This window comes from Dendrobates tinctorius, unplaced genomic scaffold (genome assembly GCF_039654945.1).
Source record: "Dendrobates tinctorius isolate UK_male_01 unplaced genomic scaffold, ASM3965494v1 ptg000516l, whole genome shotgun sequence".
Lineage (NCBI taxonomy): Eukaryota > Metazoa > Chordata > Amphibia > Anura > Dendrobatidae > Dendrobates > Dendrobates tinctorius.
Window position 1 is genome coordinate 285,863 of NW_027362175.1, and position 20,944 is coordinate 306,806.

A 20,944-nucleotide genomic window follows, 5' to 3' on the forward strand; every position below is an offset into this window, starting at 1 on the left:
TGAACTTTTAGAGAAAGCTGGGGATGATAAAAAGAAGTTCCCCAGTCTGCCGAACCCTTCTTATAGACCTCCCTTTACTAGGAAAGGATATTTCCGTAGAAGGCCATCCAGGGACCAGGGCAGATGGGATGACAAGAGAAGGAGAGGTACAGGTTTCATGTTCGGAGGTGGGGGGCGCCAGGAAGGTCCAGCCCGTGACACTAAAAAGCCGCCCCAATGACTAGCTGCTCCGGTAGGGAGACTAGCTGCCTTCTACCCAGCCTGGTCTATGATTTCTAGTAGTAGCTGGATACTGGGGGTGATAGCTGCGGGTCTACGACTAGAATTCACCCTGGTCCCCCAAGATCGATTTAAGGTCACCCCGCTCAGGACTTCCACATCAGAACAAGCTGCCCTGGAGGCCAAGGTTCATGATCTTTGCCGCAAGAAGGTCCTAACTATGGTTCCAGAAGGAGAAAGGGGAAAAGGTTTCTACTCCCCTCTGTTCATGGTCCGCAAGCCAGACGGCTCCTTTAGGACTATAATAAATCTTAAGTCCTTCAACGAATTCCTGGTCATACGCCCGTTTAAGATGGAGACAATTAATTCATCAATAAAAATGCTGTTTAAAAATTGCTTTATGGTAGTGTTAGATTTAAAAGATGCTTACTACCATATACCCATTCATGCAGCTCATCAGCGCTTCCTCAGAGTGGCGGTTCAGTTAGATGGGTCAGTTCAGCATTTCCAATATGCGGCCCTCCCCTTTGGGGTGGCAGTCGCTCCCCGAGTATTTACTAAAGTGGTAGCGGAGGTTATGGCCCATCTACGTGAATCAGACATTCTAGTAGTTCCCTACTTAGATGACTTCCTGATTGTAGGGAAAACGGTGAAACATTGTATGGAACAGCTTCAAAGGGCAATGTCTGCCTTAGAGCGGTTAGGTTGGCTGCTTAACATTAAAAAAATCTCGGTTACAACCGGTGAGAGTCCAACAATTCTTGGGCTTGATCCTAGATTCTGAGAAACAGGAATGCCGTCTGCCTCCGGAGAAGCTTGTTCGCCTACACTATCAGGTTCTGAACGCTTCCAATAACCCTATCATGTCCCTCAGGAGAGCCATGTCCCTTCTGGGTTCTTTCATCCTGTATCCCGGCTGTCCAGTGGGCCCAGTTCCATTCAAGAACACTACAGGGCGAAGTTTTAGTACATCAAAGAATGCTCGGAGGTTACTTAGAGGGCCAGCTAACCTTGTCCCGGAACACAAGGGAGTACCTAGAGTGGTGGCTAGACAAGGATAATTTATCCAGAGGGGTTCCCTGGGAGTATGACATATCCCGCATAATCACCACGGATGCTAGTCCTTCCGGTTGGTGTGCTCATATGGGTGAGATTCTGGTCCAGGGCCTATGGGAGCATCATCAGATAGAGATGTCATCTAACCTGAAAGAGTTGACAGCAGTAGAACAGGTAGCTAAGAGACTACTTGTGTATCTACAGGGCCATCATGTGCGGGTGTTCTCCGACAATCAGGTCACCGTGGCTTATATCAACCACCAAGGCGGGACTCGTTCCAAACCCCTGATGAATGTGGCAGAACGGTTGTTCCAGCTAGCAGAGCAGCATTTTCTATCTTTAACAGCGCTACATATAAAAGGGAAAGAAAATATCACAGCAGACTTCTTAAGCCGCAATCTACTAAGACAAGGAGAATGGTCCCTAAAAACTTCCATCTTCGACCTGATTGTACAAAAATGGGGACAACCAGAGATAGATCTCTTCGCTACCATGGAAAACAGAAAATTAAGGCAGTTCTGCTCCCTAAATCCCTGAGAGAACCCCCTGGCGGTAGATGCCTTTCTGATAAAGTGGGACTTCAGGCTAGCATACGCCTTCCCTCCCCTATCACTACTACCCCTGGTGATGAGAAAAATCAGGAGGGACAGAGTGAGGGTTATAGTTATCGCTCCATTTTGGCCCAGGAGGGCATGGTTCTCATGCCTCAGGACCATGTCGGTGTCCGAGCCTTGGGTCCTTCCGGACATCCCGGATTTCCTATCCCAGGGCCCAGTCTTTCATCCTCAGGTGGCTGGCCTACATCTGACGGCGTGGAGTTTGAAAGGACATTGCTAAGAGAAAAAGACCTGATTAACACTCTACTTAAAAGTAGAAAAATCATCACTACCAAAATCTATGTCAGGATTTTGAAGAGATTCCTTCAGAACTCCGGAATAGTCGCTGGGGGTTCAGCACCTATAAACCAGATCTTAGAGTTTCTTCAGAAAGGTCTGGATATGGGGCTTTCCACTAGTACCCTTAAAGTACAGGTATCAGCCTTGGGGGTCCTCTTTAGCTGCAACATCGGGGGTAATTACTGGATCAGTAGATTCATTAAAGCAGCACCAGGTAGATCCAGGCCAATAGTGAAAGATAGGTTCATGCCGTGGGACTTAAACCTAGTCCTCACGGCTATGACAGAGGCTCCATTCGAACCTATTTCATCAGCTTCCATAAAAAACCTGTCCCTTAAAGTAGCCTTCCTGGTAGCTCTAACCTCAGCTCGTAGGGTAAGCGACATCCAGGCATTAACTAGGCGTTCTCCTTATATACAGTTTAAGGACGATAGAGTAAAACTCAGACCTGATCCGGCGTACTTACCTAAGGTAGTTTCTAGCTTTCACAGGACACAGGAAATAGTCCTTCCATCCTTCCTCCCTAATCCAGCTAATGAGGAGGAAGAGAAACTACACACCCTAGATGTTAGGAGATGCCTCATAGAATATCTGGCAGTTACCGATCCCTGGAGAAAAGATAACGCCCTGTTTGTTTCCCATCAAGGCCCTAGGAAAGGTTGTAGAGTGTCAAAAAGCACACTAGCTAGGTGGATTAGAGAGGCGATTTCAATAGCATACACCTCAAAAGGCAGGTCGCCACCCGGGAAGCTGAGGGCGCATTCCACCAGAGCCATGGCGACCTCGTGGGCCTAGACATCAGAAGTCTCCATCGACCAGATATGTAAGGCGGCTACGTGGTCCTCTCAGAGCACCTTTTATAGTCATTATAGGCTAGACTTGGGTGCTTCCACAGACCTCTCTTTTGGTTTAAGGGTACTACAGGCTGTAGTCCCTCCCTAAATAGTTATTACTCTCTGTAATTCTCTCAGGTGGTGCTGTCATGGGCGACCGAATAAAGTCGTAGTTACTCACCGGTTAACGGTATTTTTCGGAGTCCATGACAGCACCTGTATATTCCCTCCCTTTAGTATAAAATTTGGGTGTGCACTTCTTCCCCTTATAGGTACACGGGTAATTGAAATAGTCGTGTAAAGTATTGTAGATAAATTATGCTACTAACCATTGTGGTCCTCTTGTGCTCTGTAATCCAACTGATGCGTGGGAGAGGTGCCGCCTTTTTGTATCTGTAGGTTTCTTGTTCCTAAAGGGCGGATCCCCTCTCTCAGGTGGTGCTGTCATGGACTCCGAAAAATACCGTTAACCAGTGAGTAACTACGACTTTTATATCGGTTCAGATGTATGAAAACTGCCACGGTCCGGTCTGATGGGCGGGGCTTATTCAACTGCTCCCCCCTCCCTGTCTTGCTCTACGCATTTCTTCTTGTGTAGAGTAAGACGGGGGGGGGAGCAGGTGAATAAGCCCCGCCCAGCGGACCGGACAGCGGCAGTTTACATAAATCTGAACCAATATAAAAAAGGTATTTATGCATGAAAGGTGCGGGGTCAAGGAGAAGCAAAAGTACTAAGAGAATCCTTATGTGACACACAATTGAATGATATCATTATATAATATCTCAAAAAAGGGGTGACAGATTCCCTTTAAATGGAAGCTTAAACATTGTAGATAAAAGAAACTATTCTGTTTATTTCACTGCAGTCATAATACATTGATATTATTGTAATCAAATGCTATAAAGTAATGATAACTTAGTGTAGTAATAAAGAATTTATTATTGGTGGAGAAAGGTTGAACTTGATGGACCTTGGCCTTTTTTCAACCTATATAACTATGATGTATCAGGAGAGGATGTTCTTTCCTTTGTCTCCACTAGAGGGAGCAACTGCCTCATTCCAAATAAACCCTTATTTTGGATGCACAAAACTGAGCTCAAGAGAGACCTCTACAACTAGCTCCTCCCTGGTAGGCGACAGAAAACCTCCTAGAGTAACAAGGCCTGTCTATTATGTGGAGACCTGTCTCGAGCTGATCACCACAGAGGAACCTGACGTCCAAAGATTATATATTTACCAGGATACAGAGTGCAAGTAGGTCCTCAAACAATCTACTGATTGCCCTCTGCTTATTGTCTGCCATAGAGGCTTAACTTGCAGGTCCTGATCCCCCGAAAACCATCCCATACCTTCCAACATCGGTTATGTGTAACTCTGATGGCTCGTTATGGCACTGGGTGAATCCTACCTCTGCACTCTACCGCTAGGCTCCTGGCTCTTCCAGATGTGCCAGGGTTAGAATACGGCGCTGCAGAATTATAGCCTGACCTTGTGCAATAAGCTATAAATGCTACTCATGGGCAATGAAGTACTAATGACCACTAATATTGAGGTTGGTCTGTTCTTCATTTGCTCGAAAATTGAATTCATTCTTTTGTCCCTGTTATCGGCCATTTTAGATTGTACAGAGGTTGCCTGTAGTATTCTTTAATTGAGTCAAGGTCCCTATACACATTAGGGCTCATTCAGACATCAGTTTTTCTTGTAGAAGTTGAATCTGTGGTTTTCACGGATGGAACTTGTACCTATCAAAGTTTATGGGGTAGTTCACGTCTGTGTATTTTTGTTGACAGAGTGTTCCACACAAAAACAATGGAGACATGTCCGATCTTGATTCAGTTCTCAAATCAAAATTGCCAATGTCCCATGAAAGAAAGAAGAAAAAAAAATCGTCCTTAGATGCTATTCATGTGCTGTTCATTTTTGAATGGGGCCTTAGGGTGTGTGCACACGTTGCAGATTCTGCCGTGGATCCGCAGCAGTTTTGGTCCTGTGGATCCGCAGCAGTTTCTGCTGCGTCGTACAGTAGCCTTTTAATCTATGTAAAATTTTCCGCGCGGATTTGCTGCGGTTTCAAATCCGCAGCATGTCACTTCTTTGTGCGTATTCTGCAGCGGTTTGGCACCTGCTCCATGACAGGTGTCAAACCGCAGTAAATCCGCAGATAAACCGCAGGTCTTTTGACCTGCGGATTTACCTGCGGATTCAGCCAAATCCACGCCGAAAATTTTGCAGCAGAATCCGCAACGTGTGCACACACCCTTAGACTAAAGTCTGCCGGACCCATCTGTATCAGTAGGCTTAGTGGACGGTCTAATGTGCATGTGGGCCTCCCAACTCGGGTAGTTTGAATTTTAGCATCTGACACTTTTGCTCTTCCGTTAACAAACCACTGCCAGAGGCTTTTTCTGCTCTTGCCTTTGAAACACACAAATGCTCAGCCAAACCAAACATTCATATACAGTGGGGAAAATAACTGTTTGATACACTTCCGATTTTGCAAGTTTTCCCACCTACAAAGAATGAAGAGGTCTTGAATTTTTATCATAGGTACACTTCACCTGTGAGAGACAGAATCTAAAAAAAAAAAAAAAAAAAACAGAACATCACATTGTATGATTTTTACATAATACAATTTCATTTTATTTCATGAAATAAGTATGTGATACAATATAAAAACAGAACTTAATATTTGATACAGAAACCTTTGATTGCAATTACAGAGGTCAGATGTTTCCTGTAGTTCTTCACCAAGTTTGCACACACTGCAGCAGGGATTTTGGCCCACTCCTCCATACAGATCTTCACCAGATCTTTCACATCTTGGGGTTGTCGCTGGGCAACACAATGAATTTCAGCTCCCTCCAAAGATTTTCTATTCGGTTCAGGTCTGGAGACTGGCTAGGCCAATCAAGGCCCTTGAAATGCTTCTTATGGAGTCACTCTTTGATTGCCCTGGCTGTGTGTTTCAGGTCATTGCCATGCTGGAAGACCCAGGTTGTTGCAGAAAATCTTGCTATACGTGACCCCATCCATCATCCCTTCAACACGGTGCTGTCGTCCTGTCCCCTTTGCAGAAAAGCACCCCAAAAGTATGTTTTTCCCACCATGCTTCATGGATGGGACAATGTTTTGGGGGTTGTACTCATCCTTCTTCCTCCATACACAGCGAGTGGAGTTGATGCCAAAAAGTTCTAGATTGGTTTCATCTGACCACATGACTTTCTCCCATGCCTCCTCTGGATCATCCAGATAGTCATTGGCAAACTTCAAATGGGCCTGGACATGTGCTTGCGTGAGCAGGGGGACCTTGCATGCCCTGCAGGACTTTAATCCATGACTGCGTAGTGTATTACTAATGCTAATATTTAAGACTGCGGTCCCAGCTCTCTTCGGGTCATTGACCAGGTCCTCATGTGTAGTTCTGGGCTGATTCCTGACCTTTCTAAGAATCATTCTTACTCCACAAGGCAAGAGCTTCCATGGAGTCCCAGACCATTGAAGATTGACAGTCATCTTGTGTTTGTTCCATTTTCTAATAATTGTGCCAACAGTTGTTGCCTTTCACCAAGCTGCTTGCCCTTTGTCCCGTAGCCCATCCCAGCTTTGTGCAGGTCTACAATTTTGTCCCTGCCGTCCTTAGACATCTCTTTGGTCTTGGCCATGTGGAGAGGTGTCTTTTATACAGGTAATTAGTTCAAACAGGTGCAATTAATACAGGTAATGAGTGCAGAGTAGGCGGGCTTCTTAAAGAAAAGCTAACAGGTCTGTGAGAGCCCAAATTCTTGCTGGTTTGTAGGTGATCAAATAGATAATTAAATTCCATTTTATTGCATGAAATATTTAAAGGGAATCTGTCACCCTTTTTTTGGCCTTTCAGCTGCCAGCATAGACATCGGGGGCTTATCTACAGCATTCTGTAATGCTGTAGATAAGCCCCCGATGTAACCTGAAAGAGAAGAAAAACACGTTATACTCACCGAGGTGGGCGGTCCGGTCTAATGGGTGTCACCGTCCCGTCCGGCGCCTCCCTTCTTCATGCGATGACGTCCTCTTCTCCCGTCCTGTAATGGCTCCGGCGCAGGTGCGCTGCTCTGCCCTGTTGAGGGCAGAGCAGAGTCCTGCAATGCGCAGGCGTCGGGAGAGGTCTGGCGCCTGCGCACTGCAGATTTCTGCTCTGCCCTCAACAGGGCCGAGCAATGCGCCGGAGCCATTACAGGACGGGAGAAGAGGACATCATCGCATGAAGGGAGGCGCCACCCAATCGGACAGGACCGCCCACCTCGGTGAGTATAATATAACGTGTTTTTCTTCTCTTTCAGGTTACGTCAGGGGCTTAGCTACAGTATTACAGAGTGCTGTAGTTAAGCCCCCAATGTCTATGCCGGCAGCCAATAGGGGAAAAAAAGGGTGACAGATTCCTTTTAAAGGGGTTGTCCGGGCTTTTCACATAATCTCAGTACATATCTGGGCTGCAGAATTATGACAATAAGTAATTTACTTTCTGTCACTAGTTTGCACGGTTTTCTAGATATTCTGAACAGCAGCAGATTTGGTGCAGTGTATGTGCGAAGCTCCACCAAGATCCCAGCAAGCTCCAGTGACCAGCACCACCCACTGCCCACTCATTGGCTGGCAGTAAACTGCACCGAGCACCTCCAGAAACTTTTGCAGATTTTCACAATGTGTATATGACAATGAATGTTATATTGAGATATTTATTAAAGAACATGTGAATTGTGGCAACTTCTTTTGATAATTTCGATACAGATCAAGGTACAACATGTGTTTTGTGCATGTGCTATACGACAACCAATGCCCACTCTACCTAATATTAGAAACGAGGAAGGCTTAGATGGCAATGTTAGTCTTTCATATGTATGTACAAGTTTCAGGGAGGTCTTGGAGCTGGAGCCATGCGGGATAAAGTAGTGATCAAGCTACACTAAAGCCCTGCATGCACATTAGATGGCTGTTGGCCAAATGATGGTTGGGCCAATATTTTAGCTGGCAGCTTTCCTATACACGGGAGCATTCGTTCGGCGTAGAGTTCCTGTGTTTTCTATGAGACAGGCGCTGCCAGACATCTCTGGTGGCGGCTTATCTCATGGAGAAAAGCACTCCGAAATCACACATACTGGATGCTAAACTCCCCCCAACAGTCGGTTGCCTGGGATTTTCATACATATTAGGCTGGTTTCACACTAGCGTTTTTTTGCGCTGCGTGCGCATACTTGCGCATGCGCCCCTATGTTTAACATGGGTGCGCATTGTCTAGCGATTGTATGCGTTTTTTTGCAGTGTGCGCCTATGCGCGCCGGACGGACCCTGTTGCATTTTTTGTGCGCCCAACCTGTGTCAAAAAAACACACGCGCACAAATGCTCACGGAATGCGCAAAAAAACCACATTACAGTCTATGGGAATGCTGGCATGCGCATGGACATGCGCACATCAGCGTTTAAAATCGCATGCATTATAAGAGTCAAACTGGTTAAAACGCATGCAAAACGCTTGATGCACGCAGCGCAAAAAAACACTAGCGTGAAAGTAGTCTTAGACTGTTGGCCAAACCCATCGTTACCGGTGGGTTTGACTAACCTTAGTCAAATTTGTATGCAGGGGCTTAATACCTGAGAGACATGAGACAACCAGAGTTGTTAAACAAATGCCAATCAGCGGTCATTTAATAGCAGGATGATCAACATTCAATGCGTACAGAATGATCGCAATTACATTATGTACGTGTGGAAGATCATTGCTATGGGCTGTACATCATCTTTTTATACAGGACAATGTGTTGCTGAGAAGATGATGGCATGAAAGATCCAATCACTCCATGAGCAAGCGTTTTGCTTGTTCGTTTTGTGATTGTCACTTTTACACGTTCAGTAAACGACAATGAACCATAAAGGGGTTATCCGGGACCATTTTATTTATTTTTTCTTATGGTCCTAAGAACTTGCTGAAAGTTGCTAACTGCCTGCCAGTTCTGCCCAGCGTTGATCTCTGCAGGCTCAGAGCGGCCAGGGACTGCTCCTGCTGGCAATTCTGTGGTTACCGGTGGCATCACCAAGCAGCGTCTTCAATGCTATGTTAACGGAGCTTAACTGATTATGTCATATTGATTGAAAGCCAGCTTCTGTTAATAAGCATGACTTTAACTGTCACGCCAGTTGACGGAGCAGCCTGAAAGAGGAAGACCTGTTCTGTTGACTTAAGGTCAATTGAAGCAGTAGACTCGTGGCCGGAGTCGTCCGTGACTGCTCTTACCCGGTTCCAGGCGGGACAGGTAGGTAGTTAGCAACTACCTTCCTGTCAGTTTTTAGCCCCATGAGAAAAAAAAAAAAAATAGTCCCAGATAACCCCTTTAACTATTTTTGGTTAGAAAATACTACAGTCAACTTCATTTTAGGGCTTACTTACATGTGCACATAATCATTTAGACAGTGAACTATGCAATCGTAACTCACGACTAACAAACTATGTCAGATAAATGTTTACACAGGACGAGAATCGTGAATGAAATGATTGAAGCGATCGTAATATTGAGCATCTTGCACTATGTTCACACAGACATATAATCTGATGTTCAGATGTGTTCAACATTTAAATCCCACAAGTAACACTAATTATTGTGAGTACATTACATGAATTCATAAACTAGTTCACAAACATCTCCGTTGATACCGTAAAAAGAGTATTTATTCAAATTAACCTAGCTCAAAAGTTTTGCTATTTTTCTTTCACTGATTATGAATATCTGCTCGCTCCGTCAGCGAACATGTGCTGGTTCCAATGCTTCAATTAAGGCCGGGGTCACACTTGCGAGAAACTCGCACGAGTCTCACACCTCAATACCCGACACTTCCACCGGCACTCGGGACCAGAGTGTGCAGCTGCCTAGAAATACATGCAACCGCACACTCTGGTCCGAGTGCCGGTGGAAGTGTCAGGTATTGAGGTGCGAGATTCGTGCGAGTTTCTCGCAAGTCTGACCCCAGCCTAATACTGCATTATTGTCTTGGAACGCAGTCCACTCTATTTAGGACTTGAATGTCCACTTCTCTTTGTCGGTCACATCGCAGAACGAGCAAACAATCTCCATTTACATTACACAATTTTTGAAGCTAGAATGAGCCTTTAGTCTGAACTGCCTGATATAAGGGAACAATAAATTTAATTCAGCTGCTCAGCAAAGGGAGATAAGGGAAGTTAAGTGTTCATATTTAAACCGTTATGACCTTTCACTTTGGTAGACAAATAATCTCTTTTTGTGTTTTTGGTACCCAGATCTAACTGGAAGGATGGCATCATTTCCATATTTTTTCTTAATTGCCGCAATTCTCGCTAGTATTTCCATCATCCAATGTCAGAATTATAAGAAATTTGTAGAAAAACACATTGTTGAAGATCAAGCCAAGATCAACTGCAACATCACCATAAAAGACCGAAACCTTAACAGAGATTCTTGTAGGTATCATAATACTTTTATCCATGATACTGATGCAAGGAAAATCCGTGAAATGTGCTCCCGGCATGTGGCTTCTACCGTTGTTTCCAGTGATGGGTCATTAACACTCACCGATTGCAAACTATTGAAATCTCCATCAGCCACGGGTTGTTCCTACAACCAGACGGCAGTGAAGGGAGTGGTGTATGTAACCTGCGAGAGACAAGTCCCAGTACACTTTGTCAAATTCGAACCAGGCTTTGCTGTACAGTGCGCCCCCTGTATTTGGACATTTGGCCTTCTTATTATCCTCAGATATCTGTTGTAGGCCGTCTGCAATGATTTTTTTGCTTATTATGTAACATTTCTATTGGTCAGAGACTATTCCAAATTCTTATTACTGGTTTTATTAATCAAAAATATTAAAGGGAAACCCTATTGCAATTAATCATTAGTATCGGTAAGCAACAATTTTGCTAGCAATGGCAAGCAGAAGAGGCGGATCTCGGTTTTCCAGGACCCTGGGCAAGAATTTAATATGGCGCTCCTTCCACACATCTATACAGAGCTCAAGCGGTTTGAGTAGTCATCATGTGATTGCTTTTATGCAATTTGCACACTTACAGCCACGTACCAACTAGCTGTTCTTCAAAATTCTCTCAATGTTCAGTGAAATACTACAGACCCGCTTCATTGAGAGAAGCAAGAACAAAAGCTAGTTGTCACATGACTAAGTATGAAAATCACATATAAGTTGTCAAATGATGACCGCTGAAACTGGCAAGCAGAGCTGAATCCTGACAATGAGTACATTACATGTTGTTAAAATTGGGCATGCTATAGTGCTTAATGTTATAGCTAAATGGGTTGTACAGATTTGTGATGAAAGTCTGCAGTGACTCTATGCTGGGAGCCAGCATGCTACATCTTTGGCAGGCTCCCGCGCCAGGGGGCAACAAAAATGCATCCGCCTGTGAGACACCTTGTACCACTGCATCAGGCAGCCCAACAACGCCCCCTACCGGCTGTGCCCAGGGTAACTTCCCAGCACACCCCTCCCAGATACGCCCCCCGGCTAGCAGCAATCCCTTCCAACATAGGTGACCGCTCTAAATCTCCTTTGCCACATTCTTATATAGAACAGTGTTGTCTTTCATATACTGCTCTAAAAAATTAATGGAACAGCTAAATTACACACCGAATCTCAATGAATGAACGGTTCAAGTTGAAAAATTTTATTGATATAAATTGTGAAATTTGATGACCTCAAAATAACGTAACAACAGTGGAAACTAAAATCATCGACTACTAGAGGATTGCATTCCAAATCACCCAAAAATCAATGTAAACAAAATGAAATGACGGGCAAATTCAATTTGTGTGAATTTCACTGCAGCAACTTACAAAGAAACTCAGTAGTGTGTATGGCCCTTCGTGCCTGGATATAGCCCCGACATCATCTAGGCATGCTACTGAGACAAAAAATAGAGTCCTGGGAATCTTCAGTCTGTGGCTTTAACCAGTTGGATTCAGATCTAAAAAAACGAGGGCCAGTCAATTGCATCAATGCTTTTGTCAAGCAGGAACTGCCTACATATTCTCGCCACACTAGGCTGGCCATTCCTGTGCAACAGGAAGAACCCAAAGCCAACTTCACCAGTGTAAAGTCTTACTAGGCTCTGAGGAGATCATCCTGGAAACCAAACAAAAGTCATGGTACCATTTGCTATCTCATAGAGGTATGCGAGTCCCTCAAGGTTATGCCTCCCCAGATTATCATTTTAACGTAGAACAATCATCGTGGCATCTTTCGAGTTTCACCTTTGTAATATGGTTGGTAGGAACCTGATTTCTTCTGTGAACAGAAAAAGGTGCGAGTGGTGGACCTTCCAATTCTGGTATTTTCTTGGTAATGCCAATCAAGCTGGACAGTGCTGGGTTGTGAGTACAGGTCCTACCACAGAACTTTCTCTTTGAGGGGTTGTCTTGCTGTTGCTCCAATGCTCCTGTTTATACCAAAGCAGAAGAAATTAATTCACTATCACTTATGCTTCCTAACTGCACAGATTGAAATTTAATTGAGATTGAAATTTAAACGTCAGTGTCTCCAGTACGTGTTGTGATAGTTTCCACACGGACCGGAGACACTTACACACGTATTCCCAATCAAATGTATGGATTCGTACACATGTTAGAGTGTTTCCACAGACCATTTGTCCTTGTTTGACCTTGTGTGGTACTAATTGTCTGTGGAATCTCAATTGCGCCTGAGATTTGCCTAGAAAATAAATAGAGCAATTCTTACCATTGCAAGACAGAAGATTAGCATTAGAGAATAAAGCTGTATAACCCGTATTATACTGACTATAGAACAGCCCCTATAAACAGTCTCTTCGACAGGTCCCAGTTAGTACACAGCCACCAGACACTTCCTATAGGCTATCTAGAACTCATTTTCTTCCACATTTCCACCACTGCATTAGTTACAAAAAAAGTACCGCTCTCACATTTTCTTAAAAGGTAACATGTAAAATAGTACTAAGGCATCATATTATGTCGGAGGAAAATGCTAAAAACACAGAAACCCAAATGTATCTTTTGGTTGCTCACCTGACAAAATAGCTTCTTTCAGCATCACTATCTTGGTAGACACAGCACAATGCAAAGTTATTGCATCTCTTTATTTTACATTTGTGCTGTACATATCTGTCCTGGAGCAGGTCCCTGGTCAGAGAGCAGGTTGCCCTATTGACGCCTGTTGGCCTAGTGCTGCCTGAAATAACTTGGAGCATGCACATTACCTACAAAGTCAAGACTATGCCATATACTATGTCAGTGATGCGCCAGACAATGACCGTTCACAGTTGGTGGAAGACAATTCAGTGGGTCTCCTGGAAGAAATGCAGCTCATGCTCAACCAGCATTTGAGAAGAGCCGACAGGATCTGAATGTATGATGAGATGAACACTTTTAAAATACAACATATTTGGAGGTTAATGCCATATTATTTGACACGAAAGGACAGGATTAAACAGGATCGATGTAAACTGGAATGCCTCTTTATCTGTGGATTCCTCATTAAACTTGTTCTGACAGCAGAACTGTAACTCTTCTTCTGTCTTCTAAACTTCTCTCAGCTGTTTTATGACCACATCAAAGCTCAGCTTAACTCTGACGTGGTCAAAAATCAGAATAGAAGAAGAAAAAGAAGGTTTACAAACTCCACTATCAGGACAATCTCACTGATGAACCAACAGTTTACTGTAGACACTACATAAAATTCATTAAAAATGTTGCACTAATTGAAAACAAGATTTTAGACAAAAATGCATGAATTTAAAGCATCACTCCGTCACCGTCTTCTGCTGTTCTCGGCGCTGCTCCAGTCGTCTTCTGCTTGTTGTGTTTATCTGGATTATTTCAGTCTTTGTTGGTCAGACCGGAAGTCACTTCTCAATGTAAGGCTATGTGGACACGTTGCGGATTGTAAGCGTTTTTGCCACGAAAACGCTGTGAAAACGCTTACACAACGCAACCCATTGAATTCAATGGCATTCCGCAATGCTGTGCTAATGCGCATTTTTCTGCAGCGGAATCGCATCGCGGAAAAATACGCAGCATGCTCATTCATTGTGCGGAATTGCGGCGATTCCGCACACATAGGAATACATTGATCCGCTTACTTTCTGCATGTGGCTATGCCCAAGTGTGACGCGCGATGTCGACGCCTGCACAGTAGGCTAAGTGTGATTGTGCGTCATCTGTGACTGCATTCTGTTTCCTAGACGCCGACGCAGGCGTATTTGGCACTTCGTGACGTCACATGCTGGGCTATGGGTCGTCAGCCATTTTTATGGATCACTAACAAACCGCTGACTTTCAAGTACACTTTGATATTAACCTTGTTATGGCTAGCAGTAGCGCAGCTGCTCCCTATCCACTAATTTTGTAATCATATATATATATATATATATAGGCACAGCTAACCGGCATTATGTACCCCTGACGAAGCCACTTAGAGTGGCGACACGCGTCGGGTCCCTGGCCCTGCCTGCTCCATTTTACTCCTCATGGGTCTTGTATTGTGCTATTTTGCATGTGTGCTATTTGTTGAGGGTGGTAATTGAAACTCTCCCTGATTATTTAGACCCCCTTTAGCCCCCATTGGTTTGATTGATCAGGTCTGTTCCCTATGCCCGATTTCAGGCGGTGGTTTTTGCATATGAGGACCGATGCACATTAGTGCTATTTGTCTGGTATAACACATACTGAGTAAGATTCTACCAGGTCTATACCATTTCATGCATTTTTTTTTTGTCATTGTGGGTCAGAAATGTATTATATTTTCCCATTGTAATTTTGTATCATTGATGCTTCTAACTCATGTATGACTTTTTTTATGTACCTGTGGGCTTATAAACTCTAAAACCGGGGTTTTGTTTACATGGACCTTGGGTAAAGGGAATTATTCCTGGTGATAATGTTAGTTGGTAGCAGGTGGGTTGCTCTATTATGAGCATTGTACAACTCTTTTCTGTATCACATGTGTGACCTTTTTAAATGTTTTTATACTTTTCTGTCGTTGTTTGCTGTGTTCAATAAAATTTGTAATATTCATGTTATTTTCTACCTAGGGTGATCCCCTGTTTGTGGCCTATTCTTTCTTTCTTTGTGTTCATTATATGTAGTTTATAGGCCGGGTTGGATCCCCTCAATCTTTCAGTGGTGCCCCCGATCTCTTGTTCTTCATGGCTATGCCCACCATGCGCAAAGTAAGTGGATCATGTGCAGATGGTACCCAGGGTCTGGAGGAGAGGAGACTCTCCTCCAGGCCCTGGGTACCATATCCCTATTAAAAAAGAATTAAAATAGAAAATCGTGATATACTCACCTTCTGGTGGCCCCCGCACCCTTCCCGGTCCTTACCGATGCTCCCGGCAACTCCCGTTCCCAGCGATGCCTTGCGACAATGACCTGTGATGATGTAGCAGTCTCCCGTGATGCTACATCATCTGGGGTCATTGACGCAAGGTATCTCTGGGAACGAGAGTTTCCGGGAGCATCGCGAGGATGGGGAACGCTGCGGGGGCCGCCGGAATACGACAATTTTTTTATTTTTTAAAATGTTTTTAACACTATCTTTTTACTATTGATGCTGCATAGGCAGCATCAATAGTAAAAAGTTGGTCACACTTGTCAAACACTATGTTTGACAAGTGTGACCAACCTGTCATTCAGTTCTCCAAGCGATGCTACAGATCGCTTGGAAAACGCTAGCATTCTGCAAGCTAATTACACTTGTAAAATGCTAGTGTTTAGCGGGAATACGCATGTCAATTCCGCATGCGTATTTCCCGCGGCGGGGAGTTGCGGAATTGCCGCGGAAATTTCTGCGGCAATTCCGAACGTGTGCACATAGCCTTAAGCCCCCGTTACACACTGCGATATCGCTAGCAATATCGCTGTAAAGTCACCGATTTTGTGACGTTGCAGCGATATTGCTAGCGATATTGCTGCATGTGATACTTACCTCCGACCGGCTCCCCCGCTGGTTATCGCTGATCGCACGAGAAGCTCCTGGACCATTTCTCGTCGGCCACTTCCTGCTGGGCTTCCTGTGGCGCCGACGAGCGACGCATGGAGCCGGGCGAGAGGACGCAGGATCGCCGCGTCTGACAGGTAAGTAGCGATCCCCGTCCCCAGCGATGTCGCTGGTGAGATCTGCCTGTGTGGCAGCTCACTAGTGACCACCTAGCGATGCACCAGCGATCCTGACCGGGTCATATCGCTAGTCGGGATCGCTGGTGCATCGCTAGGTGTAACGGTACCCTTAGTCTATGAGGGCCAGAATGAGGATTAAGATTCAATGACAGTTAATTTTGACTATCAGTCAGAAGATGGTATAGCAGCGCCAAGAAGAACAGAAGACAGCGGCTAATAACTCTATATAACACCACAATAGTTATAGCTTTGGAATCAGTTGCCCCTCTCAAACATACCAAAGCTCGCAAAATCAACAGACAGCCCTGGCACACCAGTCTGACCAAAGAACTGAGGCGGGGTTCCAGGGCTGCTGAGCGGAGATGGAAAAAATCCCACTCCAATGAGGACTTCATCACATTCAAACAGTCCCTCACTACTTTCAAGGCCACACTCGCTGCAGCAAAACAAACCTACTTCTCATCTCTCATATCCTCCCTGTCTTACAACCCTAAACAGTTATTCAACACCTTCAATTCTCTCCTCCGCCCCCCAGCACCTCCTCCCTCTCCACTCATCTCAGCTGAAGACTTTGCCTCATTTTTCAAGGAGAAGACTGATAACATCAGAGACAGTTTTGGTCAACAACCCCCAGTGCCCTTCCTCCTACCTGCCCTGCCCTCCTCCCCCAAAACCAACCTCTCCACCATTACAGAAGATCGACTCTCCACTCTACTCTCAAGATCACATTTCACTACCTGTGCACTTGATCCAATCCCATCCCACTTCGTCCCACACCTCACCACAGTCTTCATCCCCACCCTAACCCATCTCTTCAACCTATCACTAACAACTGGTGTTTTCCCCTCAAGCTATAAACATGCCTCAATCACACCTATTCTCAAAAAGCCCTATCTTGACCCATCCTCTGTATCTAGCTATCGCCCTATATCACTTCTCCCCTATGCCTCAAAACTACTGGAACACGTCCATCTTGAACTATCCTCCCACCTCTCTTCTTGCTCCCTCCTTGACCACTTGCAATCCGGCGTCCGGCCACACCACTCCACTGAAACTGCCCTAACTAAGGTCACCAATGACCTACTAGCCGCCAAGGCCAAGCGACACTACTCTGTCCTCCTTCTCCTGGTCCTGTCCTCTGCCTTTGACACAGTGGACCATTCCCTATTCCTACAGACTCTCCTCTTGGCATCACAGACTTGGCCCTATCTTGGATTGCGTCATACCTAGCAGACCGGACATTCAGCGTCTCCCACTCGCACGCCACCTCCTCACCGCGCCCCCTATCCGTCGGAGTCCCGCAAGGTTCAGTCCTAGGGCCCCTGCTCTTCTCCGTTTACACCTTCGGCCTCGGACAGCTCATAGAATCTCATGGCTTTCAGAATCATCTCTATGCTGTTGACACACAGATCTACATCTCTGGACCAGATATCACCTCCCTACTAAACAGAATCCCTCAATGTCTGGCTATTTCATCCTTCTCCGCTAGATTTCTAAAACTTAATATAGACAAAACAGAATTAATCATCTTTTGCCCATCTCACGAGACCCCCCAACGGACCTATCCATTAAAGTAAACGGCTGCCCACTCTCTCCAGTCCTACAAGCTCGCTGCCTCGGGGTTATCCTTGACACTGATCTCTCTTTCAAACCACATATCCAAGCCCTTTCCGCTTCCTGCCGACTTCAACTCAAAAATATTTCACAGATCCGTACATTCCTCAACCAAGAATCTGCAAAAACCCTAGTCCATGCCCTCATCATCTCCGCCTTGACTACTGCAACCTCCTGCTCTGTGGCTTCCCCTCTAACACTCTTGCACCCCTCCAATCTATTCTTAACTCTGCTGCCCGACTAATCCACCTGTCCCCCCACTATTCCCTGGCCTCTCCCCTCTGTCAATCACTGCACTGGCTCCCCATTACCCAAAGACTCCAGTTCAAAACCCTAACCATGACATACAAAGCCATCCACAACCTGAGTCCTCCGTACATCTGTGACCTAGTCTCCCGGTACTTGTCTGCACGAAACCTCCGATCCTAACAAGATCTCCTTCTGTACTCCCCTCTTATCTCCTCTTCCCACAATCACATACAAGATTTCTCCCACACATCCCCTCTACTCTGGAACTCATTACCATAACATATCAGACTCTCGCCTACCATGGAAACCTTCAAAAAGAACTTGAAGACCTACCTGTTCCGACAAGCCTACAACTTGCAGTAACCACCGATCCACCAAACCGCTGCACGACCAGCTCTACCCTCGCCTACTGTATCCTCACCCATCCCGTTGTAGATTGTGAGCCCTCGCGGGCAGGGTCCTCTTTCATCCTGTACCAGTCATGACTTGTATTGTTTAAGATTACTGTACTTGTATGTATTATGTATACCCCTCCTCACATGTAAAGGGCCATGGAATAAATGGCACTATAATAATAAATAATAATAATAAGTATTTATTAAAAAAAAAAACACTGGAGTGGTGGATTAAGTGAAAAAAATGCCTGAACTGTCTCCATACCCCTCAATAATGTAATCTTAAACCCAAAAAAACAAATATCATAAATCAAATTCTAATCCAAAATCCATATATCATAACGTGCAATGTGCACAAAAGATAATAATTTATAGATGTTGTAAGGTAGCGCTGTCATTCAGGTTGGGGACACTCGCTTGGCCGCCAAATAATCAGATCCGGCACGGGTTTTCCCTAAAACAATAACAATCCATGCGGTTTATTCAGGTATCATAAACCATGACCAGCAACATAAAGTTCATATCAACAGCATAACGTCTATGACAGAGCACCACTCTGTTAAGCCTGTACTCACACTGGTTATGCAATGTCCATTTGCACAGGCTTTCAAACCTCACAGTTCTCACCCCGTCAGGGTTACCTCCTGGTTGCTTCATGCTCCAGACGTTCATTCCCTCCCCTGGGAACTCTCAGATACTGGAAGCCATTACACACAGCCACTTCACGTGCTGTCAGGAAAGCAGCCCCATCCTCCAGACAAGACCTTCCACAACGGACCAAGTGGGTCCAAGCATTCACTCCATGTGACCTACCCTGGCCACCTTATATGGTCCGTACCAACACCCACCGGGTCACATGGCTATGACCTCATCACAGGTCCTTCACACACACTCATATACACTTTACTATGGCGTTCTTAAACACACCCCTAGGTGGATTTGTAGATGATTGATCCCACCCGTCTCATCAATCACCTGAAGGCTTCTCCCTGACACATTGGAACGAAGGATCAGCTCTGCTGATCAGCACATAAGCAAGCCTTCATCTCAAGGCCACCCACCTTGAGAGACATTACGATCATTCAGCATCCTACTCCTATCAGGACACTGGAAATGCTTATATGCCTGTCTTTGGACACCCACATAGCGCCCCCTAGCGGACACAGTGGTCACTACAACACAATGTCCAGTAGTTGAAATGTAAATGACAGTATATTGCAAAATGCCCGAAAAGTACAGTTTGTATTGAAAAAATGTGTTAAAAAAATAATATATCAATATGTCAGTCTATATGAAGAAGCAACTAATCTGCACTGCTGCACCACTGGACTACTTAACCCAACAGTGTGGTCAACACACGCTCTAGGCTTATATGCCCGAACACATGGGTGCTCAATCCAAGAAAAAAACATTGCCAAAGTCCATTCACAAGAAAAGAAAAGGATGGCAAGCACCGTCCTGTAAAATTCAAGATTTATTGAAGCATTAAAATCTTCAGCAGGGGAACAATGTTTGAGATACAAGGACAATGGCTGTTTCGTGCGGCTGCGCTTCCACGGGTCCTACTGACGGGAGTAGGACCCGTGGAAGTGCAGCCGCGCGAAACGGCTGTCGTCCTTGTATCTCACACATTGCTCCCCTGTTAAAGACTTTAATGCTTCAATAAATCTTGGCTTTTACAGGATGGTGCGTGCCATCCTTTTCTTTTCTTGTGAATGGATATCAATATATCAAATCAAGTGTATATATAATATAATTTCAATATCCCATAAAAATAATATTCAAATAAAAAGAATAAGTGAGTGCAAAAAGAAAAGTTGTAAGTTCTACACAAGTGAATGAACACATATTTATATAATGAAGTCAATTATTTTTATATTTTACTAGCTTGGCCCATGCAAATATATAATGAAGTCAATTATTTTTATATTTTATTAGTTCAGGCAATTCCGCATGCATTTTATTTTTTACAATTTGCTAATTTTTTTGGAAAAGGGAGAGGATTTCAACTTTTACATTTTGAATGGGGGTTAATATTTTTTGAAAATATTTTAATCACTTGATTGTCTATGCAATATTTGTGAAATTGACAATCTCCAATGAAGCCCAAACACAGGCTGGACTTTACAGGTGGTCTCACATAGAAGACCCAGAGAACTTCTAAAGCCCCGGCTGCCATGGCATCTGACCGGCATCTCACGATCATGTAACGCATGTGGCCGATGGATGTCTGAAGAGAAGGCCACCAAGTTAAAATCTGATTTTCACTCTTGACAATGTCATTTAAGAGATTAAACTGAAGTGACTGGAAAAGCCAATAAGGCTACAAAACGCATGAGTGCTGCGATTTCTGCTATACAGGCCAAAACGGATGACCTTGAGAACAGATCTAGACGCAATAATGTGCGGTTGATAGGGGTGCCTGAAAAGACGGAGGGTTCGGCACCAACAGAGTTTTTTGAAAAATGGTTGTTAAACAGTATAATAATAATAATAATAAATTTTATT

General features: G+C 44.6%; 1 long non-coding RNA gene across 1 annotated transcript; it reads right to left on the bottom strand.

Moving 5' to 3' along the window:
* Positions 1-11,671: 11,671 nt before the first annotated feature.
* On the bottom strand, positions 11,672-19,224 carry LOC141078212 (uncharacterized). Its single transcript, XR_012227715.1, has 2 exons — positions 19,012-19,224; positions 11,672-12,463 (listed from the first exon to the last, which is right to left on the bottom strand). It is a non-coding gene; the product is annotated as an uncharacterized lncRNA (long non-coding RNA).
* Between the last annotated feature and the right edge of the window lie 1,720 nt (positions 19,225-20,944).